This window comes from Myodes glareolus, chromosome 23, assembly GCF_982192425.1.
Source record: "Myodes glareolus chromosome 23, mMyoGla1.1, whole genome shotgun sequence".
Taxonomy (NCBI): domain Eukaryota; kingdom Metazoa; phylum Chordata; class Mammalia; order Rodentia; family Cricetidae; genus Myodes; species Myodes glareolus.
In genome coordinates, this window is record NC_142048.1 from 49,459,462 (window position 1) to 49,472,396 (window position 12,935).

Genomic DNA, 12,935 nt, shown 5'->3' on the forward strand with positions numbered 1-12,935 from the left:
TCTCTGGGAGTTACATTTTCTATGAATATTATGAAAACTTAAAGCTTAGTTTCTCTTTAAAGCATGTAACCACGTTTTATGGGATTGTGAGGGATCTGTAAAATGTATCTTACATTTCCTGGGTTTTTGCAATCAAGTTGTGCACCAATGCATTTTGCCAAGTAATCCTACTTTTCTCAATTAGAGGAATTTAGAATTTGCTCCAGGCAATGGCGCACTGAGACGAACCTTCAAGATGAGCCTACTTTCTCTTGAAATTCACGGGACAGCCCCGTTGGTAGATGATGTCACCGCTGTCCCACAGTGGGTGGTGGAGCAAGGTCAGTCTCTGCCCCAGCAAGTTCTCTGCTGCACGATGCTTATGACGTCAGAGACAGGAAGCTCACCAGTTCACAGAGGTAGATGGCCAATAAATACTTGCTACCTTCTGCTTCCTGTTGAATTAGCTCCACTCTAGGAACTGGGTATTGACCTGCATCACCTGAATGTTAATTGGCACACCCTTCTCTTCCCACGCCTCCCGTGTGGGGGCAACACCAACTCTGAGAATATAAGAGTTCCTTTTCCATTTTTTTTTTTTGAAACAGGGTCTCTCTGTGCGTAGACCAGGCTGTCCTGAAACTCACAGAGATCCACCTGCCTCTGCCACCCGAGTCCTGGGATTCAAGGCATGCGCTGCGGCTCCTGATAAGAATTTCCTTTTCTTACTTTTACTAGTTTTCTTGCTTTTCTTTCTCCTCTTCCTTTCTCCTTGCTTTTGCTCAGTGAAAGTCTCTTGTGCTTCTCTACACAGTATCCTGGGTTAATGATTGTTTTTGCCAGCTCACAAGAAGGTCTCGTTAATCCATGAGAAACCTCAGCACAATCTAGACAAGGGCTCTCTCAGGGTAGAATTTTTGAGTTTCCAAGTGGGTTTCATGAAGGAGATGATGTAGGAGAATTTGGGTGTCTTTGGCTATAATAAAGTGTTCCAGGAAACCTCCCGACTCCCAGTGCTGGAAATGGAACCCAGGGTTTTGTGTACACAGACGGGCAAGGGCTCTCCTGCTGAGTTACAATCCCAAACCTCAACAATGAAGTATTCTTAAGCCAACAAACAATGGATATATTATGCTATTTGCTAGACTGTTTTTTTTAAAAATGATACTCAGCACAGAGACTATTGCTGCAAATGTCGTGGTATTTGATGTGTCGGGGACTAGAATCTGTGCTCGTCTGTCAGCTCTAGCTTCTTCACCTTTAATGGACACAGCCAAGTATGTCGCTACCATCCCGGAATCTCAACATTCAAGAGACTGAGGCAGGAGGGTCATGAGTTCAGGGCCAGCCTGGGATACAGAGAAGAACTCTAACTAGGTGGGAGTAAATATCTAGTTTTCTAGTAGAGGTCAGGAAACTAAAAAGGGGACCACGTGACTGGAAGAAGAAGACTCGTTAGGAGGAGAGCCGGGAAGTCTTTAGGACACAGTGGAAGGGCTAACCTGGGCTAACAGAGCATAGCAGGTAAGTGGAGGGACAGAGAAACAAAGTTAGGGGCATGGCAGCCTGTCGGGGGGCATCAGAGAGAGGCATGCCAAATGACACATACAAAAACTTCATATGGAAAAATCTATTGCTTTGAGATTAACACAAAAAGCTAGCGAAATAAAAGTTAATTAAACTACTTTTAAAACTAAATAAAAAACAATTCAAAATTGCTTTACACTTTTCAGTTAGTATTATGAAGTTCAATATGTTAAAGTAATGGAATGAATGACAATTAATTATCAACCGGACTGGACTCGATACAGTAGGGTGAGCTCAGAAAAGGTAATATGTAGGAGAAAGTATGAAGAAATCTTAAATAATTGTCTGAGAATGAGTTCTACCACTAACTACTTAATAATGAAATAACGCTGTCTTGGGGTTATTGTTGCTGTGAGGAAACACCAGAACCAAAGCAACCTGAGGAGGAAAGGGTTGACTTGGCTCACACTTCCACATCACTGTTCATCATCGAAGAAATCAGGACAGGAACTCAAGCAGGGCAGGATCCTAGAGGCAGGGGCTGATGCAGAGGCCATGGAGGGATGCTGCTTACTGGCTTGTTCCTCATGGCTTGCTCAGCCTGCTTTCTTACAGAACCCAGAACCACCAGCCCAGGGATGGCACCACCCACAGCGGGCTGGGCCCTCCCCCATCAATCACTAACTAAGAAAATGCCCCATAGGCTTACCTACAGCCTGATCTTAAAGAGGCATTTTATCAATTGAGGCTCCTTCTTCTCTGATAACTCCAGTTTTTGTCAAGTTGACGTAGAGCCAACACAGATGCTCTGTTTGATTAGGAGACAGTAGTAGGCAAAAACTCTACCACTGAGCTACAGCTGAATCCAGGACTTTTTAGAAAAGGAGTTTTAAATTTTATTTTAATTTTATGTATATATACATATATATGTGTGTGTGTGTACATGGGGGTAAAAGCATCCATGGAGTGTGTGTGTGTGTGTGTGTGTACACGTGGGTACAAGTGTCCATGGAGTTTGTGTGTGTATGTGTATACATGTGGGCAAAAGTGTTCATGGAGTCAGACCTCCCTGTAACCAGAGTTACCTGACATGGGTACTAGACTCTGAACTCATGTCCCTTGCAAGAGCAATGCATGTTCCTAACCCCTCCGCAACCTTTCAGAATCCCCACAGAACATTCTGACGCACACATCCTTGTATGACCATCCTGCAAACCTGTGATTGAAATAGCCAATTTTATTATGATATGAAAACTAAGGTGAAAAATTTCAGTAATTAATATAACATTGCCAAAGATGGCAGGCACAGCACCCAGACGCCAGTTTTTGGACCTAACTTGGCACATACTATGCTTTGTGTATGGTTTAAGTGTGCCCCCTCAGGGGTCACGTGCTGAAGCATGAGTCTCTTCCATGAGTGGAATTAGGATGTGGTGAGATTTATTTTTTAAGACACGGAGCCTAATGGGGATTCCTTACATAAATTATGGTTATGCCCTTGTAAAGGACGGGACAGTGAGACTCCAACCTCTCTGGGACTTCCTATTTGAAGACATAAGATTTTTCTCTCCCTGTCTCTGCCATCCACTATTAGGTTCTCACCAGAGTTCAAGATGTTTGGGCAGTCAACCTTCACAATTGTGAAATAAATAAACCTTCTTTCTTTATACGGATTGCCTTACTCAGATATTCAATTGCAGTAATATGATATATACATATATACAAATAAGGGCTGGGAAGATGTAAGCGTACTTGCTCTGAAAATATAAGATATGGAGTTTAATCCCTTTCACCCATGTTAAAAGCCAGCTCTCCCCATCACAGCGAACAGTAGGGAAGCATCAGTGGAAACAGCCTTTATTAAAATTCTTGCTTTAGCATTTCCTCGCTTGGAGGTTAGCCTTAACTTCACTGAGTCTGCTCTGGTCTGGGTCTAAAGTGTCTCCTCACGGCCCACATGTTAAACAAAGGCATTTGTTCCAGCCTTCTGCTGTTAGAAGATGGTGGAGCCTTCAAGCGGCGGTGTTTGGTGGGTGGTTTTGGTTCGTACTGAGTGTGCCCATAAAAATATTGTGGGACCCTGCTCTCTTTCTTGTTCTCGTTTGTGCTCTAGCCAGGAAGTGAATGCCTTGCTCTACCCCATGCAAAATTACAGGGTCAAATGGTCATGGCCCCAAACCTCCAAACCACAAGTTAAGTAAAAATTGCAGTTTTTAATTTCAGGTATTTTGTTATAGTATCAGAAAGCTGAAATAGTCTCCACTTAGTCATTTATGAAGTGATAATAATATTTAAATTTCAGGTGATTAGAATTAATTAAAATGATACACACATCATACTTTGTGTATGACAAACAGCCAATGCAAAATATGAGCAACAGTGCTTGTCAAACCCATACAAGACCATGCTTCAAAGCTCAGCCACGAAAAAAATTTAAATTCCAAAGTTGGGTTTGTGGACACATGGGAGAAACTCCAAATACATATGAAATGGCTGAGGTCCTTCCCTAATTGTAAGTGCTGAAAAAACATTTATTTGTTCATTGAACTTACAAATGTGATGAAAAGTCTGCTAAATCAGATTATCCCTTCACTCATGTAAGTAGAAAAACTCCAACGCTGCCCAAAATAGCATTTATGGCACCAGCGAAGTCATCTAGCGCCTGGCTCCGGCTCTGCCGCTGTTTCCTGGAGTTGGTGCAGCCCCCGGTGCTCACCCCATCTTACCTCAGACCCCTAAGAGGCACCTCATTCTTCTGGCAGCTTGAGAGCTTTTATCTTCCGATGTTGCCAGAGTGTAGAGCTGGTCAAACCTTTGGAACTTGAAATATATTGATTTCATAATGCAAAATGTATATCTTCTGTTGGAAGTGTTTTATTTCCCAAGCTAGTGGGTTTATTATAGCGGTTTTAACTTTGAAGCGTTTAAAATTGTTGTGATGAAAAGATGTTTAAGGAAAATCCAAATTCTATTAAAACACCCGAGGCATGAATATGTACTGAATTTCTAAAGTGATGTCATTGCCGGGGGCAGCACGACATTTCAGAGGCACAAGGCTGCAGTGAGAAGCCAGCAAGGCTGCAGCAGGAAGCCAGCAAGGCTGCAGCGGGAAGCCAGCATGGGGGCAGCGAGAAGCCAGCATGGGTGCAGCGGGAAGCCAGCATGGGTGCAGCGGGAAGCCAGCATGGGTGCAGCGGGAAGCCAGTATGGGGGCAGCGGGAAGCCAGTATGGGTTCAGCGGGAAGCCAGCATGGGTGCAGCGGGAAGCCAGCATGGGTGCAGCGGGAAGCCAGTATGGGGGCAGCGGGAAGCCAGTATGGGTTCAGCGGGAAGCCAGCATGGGTGCAGCGGGAAGCCAGCATGGGGGCAATGGGAAGCCAGCATGGGTGCAGCGAGAAGGCAGCATGGGGGCAGTGAGAAGGCAGCATGGGGGCAGTGAGAAGCCAGCATGGGGGCAGTGAGAAGGCAGCATGGGGGCAGTGAGAAGCCAGCATGAGGGCAGTGAGAAGGCAGCATGGGGGCAGTGAGAAGCCAGCATGGGGGCAGTGAGAAGCCATCTTTCTTCAATTTGAGCTGCTGCTATTGCTTCCCCCAAGCATGATACAAAGTCTGTAATCCACTGTGGAAATAACGGTGACCCAAAAGTACTGATACAGTTTAAACTAGTTATTCAAACCTGCTTTTTAATTTTTAAAAGAATATCCTTTGAAAAGCCTCTTGTGGGCGAAGAGATGGCTCTGTGGTTAAGAGCGCTGAATGCTCTTGTGGAGGATCCCAGTTCAGTTCACAGTACCCACATGGTTTTGCAGAACTGTTTGGTTATTAAGGTCAGATGAGTCGACTGTAAATTCCATTTAGCCTCACCTATTGTAGCAATTCTGGAGTTTTATGTTCTTGGTTTTTAAAACTGTTAATGCAAGAAGTGTCAAATGTTTTAAAATTAAATAGCAGACAACTTATTTCTAAAACTTGATTTTTAGTCTTTTTAAAAATTTAAATTTAAAGTATATAGCAAAGAGTGAGCAAAAGGAATAATAAAAACTCAAACAGTTTAAGGACACACTTTAACTGCTAAAGAGTTGTCCGTTAACTTGCTTAGTCAGATGCCCCAAGGATTCATGGAACACCTTTAACTGTAGAAGTTCATGTTTAAGATGTTAAAGTAAAAAAAATAAAATAAAGTGGTTTAGGGCAAGTCAGTTAGCTTTGCCTTTCTTCAGGCTCTAAGGATGGAAACCAAGATTTATCTATTTTCCATGATTTTCTTCAGTTCCACTGCAAAGCATCAGACGTGCCTGTGATTGTGTGCCACGATTCCAGGAGAGACGGGAACAAACGTCTACTCATCCTAGACAGGGACGCAGGGACAGACCAAAGGAAGGAGACTACCAAAGTCCAGCATGGAGGCCCAATTAATTTTAGTGGGGACGCTAGTAGAATCTGGCTAAGGGGTTACTTCAAGGAGCAAAAATGCCTCCAAGACAGCAATACTGCCACATGCACCCTAGCGTGGGTGACAGACCCCAATAGCTGGAAACCTGCACGCTGAAGGTGGCTCAACAGGCTCCAGGCAGCTCAGCTGGTCTCCGCATCTTCCAGGCAGCTCAGCTTCTCTCAGACGCGTCCTGAAGCGTACGCACGCGTCCTGAAGCGTACGCACGCTCAGGACTTTCTTTTCTGCTGTTGTGAAGAGACGTTATGTGATGTGAAAGAAGAGGGCAAAGAATTAGCCGTGGAGAAGTTTACATGGGGCTAGGGCAAAGGGGTGGGTGTTTTAGATAGGGTTACTGCCGCTGGGATGAAACGCCATGAACAAAAGTAACTTGGAGAGGAAGGGCTTAATTTTGCTTATATTTCCACACCACAGATTATCACTGAAGGAAGTCAGGGCAGGGACCTGGAGTGTGGAGCTGATGCAAAGACCATGGAGGAGTGCTGCTTATTGGCTTGCTCCTCATGGCTTGTTCTGTCTACCTATAGAACCCACAGCACCAGCCCAGTGAGATCCCCAATCACAAGGGGCTGGGCCCTCCTCCATCAATCACTGGTTAAAATGCCTAGCAGGCTTGCCTGTAACCCCATCTCATGGAGGCATTTTCTCAATTGGGTTCCCTCTTCTCAGATGACTCTAAATAGTGTCAATTCAACCTAAAAAGTAGCTGACACAGTGGGTGAGAGGGTTAAGTAAACCTAAGGATGTATGCAAAAGTCATTAGAAATATACTATTTTATAAGATAATTAAATAAAAAAAATTGAACAGAGGTATCCTGCATGATTGGACAATGCTTCTCCCAGAGGCCAAGGGATTTTAAATGAAATGTCCCATATTTCCCTATTAATTGTTGGACAGGGAAACCACAAAGGCTCCCAAATACCAGCTACTGTCATTATACTTGGTTTCCCACTGAAACTGGAGAAGACTCCCACACACTTTGGATGTAGGACATAGAAAACAAGATGTAACTGTGCTGGCAGCCCCCCTTTTGCTCAGGAATCCATAATGCCAGAAGCATGGTGACCTATGTAGGAGCTGGAGGAGAAAAGCCATCAAGGGTCTTATCCAGATGTGGACCCAGATGCAGATGTTGCAATACTTACCTGCTAGGCAAGACAAAACCACGGGTACAAGGGTGGATAATCAGCTGTCTTCTGATTGCATTTGAGAACTGCCCAGCAGGGAAAGATATATGCCTAGTACTGTAAACCTAGTCAAAAACCTATAGCAGAGGATGTACAGGTCCTGGGGGGGGGATCCTGATATTGATATTTTATTAAATGGATGTGTAGTCTTGGTACCTTATAAATATTTATGCTTTTAGTTGTAGCTGCTTTTAGCTTTAGTTAGGAAAGCCTCTTTTTGCATTGGACAACAGTGCACAGACTCAGAACTGGTCAATGTGTGGAGAATGTGTGACTATTGAGTACTCAGCCCCTAAACAGAATGCTATCACCAAGGTCCAGGGAACATTCTGGAAGCGGCAGTGGAGAGAGTATAAATGTCAGAGGAGCTGGAAGGGTGCTATGAAATGCTGTCTTCCTGATACATCATGGCTACCATGATCATGAACACACAGCAGTTATGGCTACTCTACAAGAATCATGTGTGCACAAGCATACACACACATACATGTGTACATACACAAGATGTGAATGTAGAAGGGAGAGTAGTTGGGAAAAAGAAAGAGTTCAGCGGGAATGGGACAGAGAAGGCAAGAGTAAATATAAGATAAATAAATATAAAATTATTTTTAAAAATTGAAGAAAAGGAGATTCTCAGAAAGGACTCGTAGCTTCCAAGTCTACGTCAATACACCCACTTTGAGAAATATTAATTTACTTCCATCTTTGTTTTGTAGTTGACAGAACAGAAATCCAATATAACTGTGATTGTGAATCGTGATTGAAGTTTCTGTGTCCTTGTCTAGACGTTTCTCCGTACTTACTGTGGTGAATATATGGCTACGAATTGTGTAATGTCATGCCCAAAACTTCTCACAGTATTTGATTTTGGTATAGGAAATTGTAGAGGGTTTCACAGTAGACTCATGCTTCTAGAGAACTGCCAGCCTAACCTTTGAGAAGTTATTAGATGACACATCTCAGACACATGAAAGAGATGCAAGACATGAGGCTTCTTTCTACTATAAAGAATTTCTTTCATTCACAGAAAAGTAGGCAGACAGACAGACAGACAGATCTTCTTTGTTATACTCTACTACCGCCAGTCAGTAGTAGCTGAGGCTAGACACAAAGAGGCATGACCTGAGGCTATGACTTGCCTGACTCACCCGAAGGCAGCTTTTAGCTTTTGATTCCACCTCCAGCCATGAACTTTAATTTCTCATTGATAAAAGCAGATAACATAAAATATGGGAGAAATGCAAAAATGATTATACATAAAAGATTTTAAAATGAGAACGTTCAGGAAAAACTCTCAGGAAATGCTAATGGTTGAAGCTATCATTTTCCCCAGGAGACAAGAATTTGATTTCAAGGATAAATAACTCGGTAGCTGGAAGGAGTTATTACTGTCAAAAGGTCAAGAATATTTGAGGATTTGAAAGGAATCCATGAAAGACGGGAGAGAATGCCATTGTCTCCATCCAAGCGAAAGGGCCGAGTTCATGGGAAAGCCAAGTGAAGAAGTCAAATCGTGTTTTATGTGAAACACAGACCTCGTAGGTACTCATCGGAGGAAATTACACGCCAAGAGGGCAGTTCAAAGAGAAACTCATGACTCCCGCTACAAACGCACAGAATCGCAAATGCATGGCGATGCTAACTGTCTCTTGGTTCTCGATAAGCAGTCAACAGCTTTTGCAAGCTATAATCTAGTTCTTAAGGGCCTACACTCACAATTACACTGTGGATGAAGCCATCTGACCACAAACTGCACAAGTTGTGTAATGTTTTCCACAAATGTTAGGTTCACAGTTCATTAGAAAAGACCGTGGATTCCGTGCCAGGCATCTCTTTCCTGTGCTGTTGTTCCACAGCGGGGTTAGCTGTCTGAACTCACCCCTGTGCCCATACCCTCCCGGTGTGACACCACCTGATTTTATGTCCCACTTGTCTGATCCCTGTGCACTTTTCCTACATTGGGTCCCTAACCTGGATCTGTTCACCCTACCACACAAACACTTTGGGGAGCCTTGCTATCCCCACAGGCGGCTCAGGTTCAACAGTCCTCAGCTCTACGCTTTCTGTTTGCTGTCCCATTCAAAGGCAACCTTGGCTACCTGCGGGTGGCTCTTGCTGACATTCCCATGAATATTTTGTGCCTCGTTCTCTTCTTCATTCTCCCCACGAACATCTCTTTACTTCCTTCCACGTTGCTCATTACCTTTAGCTCTCTTGCCCGGATCTTGTTCAATGCTACTGCATCGGTTAATAGTTCCTCTCTACCCACAGGAATAAAGTCAAGCCCTTTCGGGCATCAGTGAAGGTCTTTGAGTCCTGATTCTCCATCTTCTTGACTTAACCCTTCTATTCCCCCAAGGTTGTGGGGAAGTGTCAGAGTGCAACCTTGTCACATAGTCTTCAGACTCATCGTTCCACAGAATCAAAATACCTCCTCCAGCCACACTTCTTTACTTTGCTGGGCTAGCTGCTAAACTGGTCCTCGGTGGCTCAGTGCAGGTAAGCATCCTTCCCAGGAGGGTCCTCACCTTCCCTTATTGGGTTAGGTACATCCCTTCTTCACAGCCTTAGCATCGTGATGTACTCTACAGACACACATCTGTCCTCGTCTTAGTGAACAGAAGTTGCCAGAAAAAAAGCTGCCCTGGACATTCTGCAAGGTTGATTGACTTATTTCAAGTTTCAAGAATGCTTGGCCTGTTGCAAGTCCAGAGACAAAACTTCCTGGGGCAAGCGTATCCTTATTTTAATGACCCTGTATTGCCCTCTTGTGTACCTAACATCTTTGGAGTCATTAAGTAAATCCTGTGGAATATACAGAGAACTAGTGTCCAAGCAACCAAAGAGCTAAGGGTGCGTCAGGTCACCCCTGTAGCCTAATGCAGAGGTTTCCCCACTTTTTTGTTAACCTGACTACATATTTCCGCCAGTGTCGTGGAAAAGTGTGTATCTCGATTTGTGACTTTCTTTGTTCTATTCCTATAAAAATTTTGTGAAGCTGCTTCCACATTGAACACGCAGTTTGGGGTAACATGAATTTGTGTTCCCTGGCCGTGGTCACTCATATTTGACTCTAGAAAAACTACGTGTTAACCCCTTTGAGAAGAGGGTTGAGTGAGGAGTCTCCCCAGTAGGCTCAGGGAATTGAACACTCAGTCCCCAGTCTGGCTTCTATTGTGGGGGAGGTTGTGGAATCTCTTGGAGGTACAGCCTTGCTGGAGAAAGTCTGCAACTGGAGATCGACTTGGGGGAAGGGGGTTGAGCTTGACCTCACTTGCGGCTCAGTATCTGCTTCCTGCCTGAGACTGGAAAAGTAACCACCCACTTCCCTTCTTCCTCCTGCCTCCATGCCCTCTCTCCTGCTATGGACTCTTTCTCTAGAACCCTATGCCAACGCAAACACCTACCCACCAAGGTTTGTTTTCAGCCATGCTATTTTTATCCTAGTAACAGAAAAGTAACTAATATATCAAGTAACTATTTCCGACATGAACACCCACAATGTGCCACACCTACCCCAACAAGGAATCCCTGGCACTCCCCTTAAGGTATGATGACCTGGAAGTTGTGTTTGCAGCCTGGCAAACAACAGAAAATGTAAGGGACAAAGATAAGGAATAAAAATGCAATGAAAGACTCGAGAAATGGGCTGTATTTGTGGTCTAGAACTCTGCTTTTGGCCCTAATGTCCACAGGATAGAGTTGAATTATAGATACTTAAATTTGTCTCTTCGTATTTCATAATACGCGTCATATTTTACAAATACAATTAGCTTTATCTAAGAATAAAGGGATGGGAAATAATGAAAGGTGACTAACGGTGAATAATTATGAATAAATAATGACTGATGAATGAGGACACCGTTCGGTGACATCGCAGGTGAGGAATCTCATGTCTCACAATAAGGTATTTGTTATTGCCAGGGGCATTGGTGACACATAGGCAAAACAAAGATTCCAGGATAGTCAGAACAGTCCCGAATAGTCTAAGAACTGCAGAAAGTCTCACCACCCGTGATTTCAAGCTGTACTGACTACAAAGCTATCCTAATTAAAACAGCGTGGCATTGGCACAAAACGAACACGCTCATCAATGGAGTGGAATTGAAGACCCAGACGCAAATCCACACACCTATGGACACCTGATTTTTGATAAAGAAGGCAGAGACACACCTTGGATTAAAAAAGACAGCATCTTCAACAATGGTGCTGGTCAAAGTGGATATCTGCATGTAGAAGATCCATACTTATCACTCTACACAAAACTCAACTCCAAATGGATCTAAAATCAGATACGCTGAACCTGATGGAGAAAGAGAGGAAGAGCCTGCGAGAGAATAGTGGGGAATAGCTGGATCAGATCCTGGAGGGAGGACAAATTGAATCCGGTTCTCCCTGTCGCCTATTATACCCGTCATAATTTTGCTAATTTTTTTCACAGGCATATAAACTATTTATTAACAGCAAAGACCCGGGGACTCTTTTTTCTTCTTGGATACACCCACAGTGCGGCCCCAGCTGCCAGTGTGCTGACCTCGGACACAAAGGCCCCAGAAGTGGCGCAGCCCCTATGGGCTCTAATCTTCAGTCGCTCCGTGTCTTCACGTAGCTTGATGTCTAGACCATCGGCGAGAACCTGGCTGTACTTTCTGTCCTTCACACCCTTCTGTCTGTTCAAGAACCAGTCTGGGATCTCGTACCATCGGGGATTCAGTGTGATGGTGATCACACGCTCCACCTCGTTCTCCATGAGCTCTCCAGCCCGCTTGGCGAGGTCAATGTCCGCTTTCCTCGACACCACATGAGTGTATCTTCGCCCCACACCCTTAATGGCAGTGATGGCAAAGGCTATTTTCCACCGCCCATTGATGTTGGTGTTGAGTCCTCCCAAGATGTGCTGAAACTTCTCAGGGATCATGAGAGACATGGCGGCGGCACAACCGGCGGCGTGTAGGCCTCCCGTGGAAGCTAATTTTGTTCTTTTTTTTTTTTTTATCTGGATCTTTGGTCCCTGATTGTTCAATTCTAATATTCTAATTTACTTCGTGTCTTTCTGCCCCAAATCTCCTAAACTCTAGATGGTCCTAACCATGCAGTCAGAGACGAACATTGAATCTGTTCTCTACCATGGACCAATATACTAAACTACCCTTTAGATTTGTATTTCTACTCATAATGCAGCACTCTAAGATCTCATCAGAGAAGTTTCTTTGTGCAATGAGCAGAGGCTGATGAAGGAAATGATACTTGGCAAAAGTGCGGAGAATATGTCTGTGGAGTGTTCAGCCACAAATGGGACGTCTGTATTCCACACTTCACCCCGAGACTCCGGGACTCTTGCAGAAGAGAGTCCCGAAGGAACACCGTAAGAGTCAGAGGTCAGAGAGGGTTGGAGCAGTGTCTTTGGACAAAACAGGACCTCTGCACTCACGAACTCAGTCTTTGCCTGCACAGGACCTGCAAGTTTCAAACCGTCCCACACCTAGCCGAGGAGCCATGGACAGTTGATGGCTTCCGGGGCAGAACCCGTCGATTTTCTTTAAAAGGTTGGCTCCAGTGGGTTGACCATGTTCCAGTGGATGCCACCATAATGAGTATAAAAGCAGCGTAAACTGGAATTAGCGGCTTATAAAAGTGGGGAGACGTAGCAGCTTGAGCCGTAGCTCAGCGGCTAAGAGCGCCTAACGCTCCTGTTGTGCCAGAGGACCCGGGTTCGAGTCCCTTTGGCGCTCATAGCGATCGATCAGCGATCAATCCTGAATCGCTGTAGATCAATAATCAGGAAAAA

The 12,935-nt window shown here is 44.4% G+C and overlaps 1 pseudogene; it reads right to left on the bottom strand.

Annotated features, from left to right (window-relative positions):
- Positions 1–11,572: 11,572 nt before the first annotated feature.
- LOC125414274 (small ribosomal subunit protein uS13 pseudogene) lies at positions 11,573–12,103 on the bottom strand (annotated as a pseudogene).
- Between the last annotated feature and the right edge of the window lie 832 nt (positions 12,104–12,935).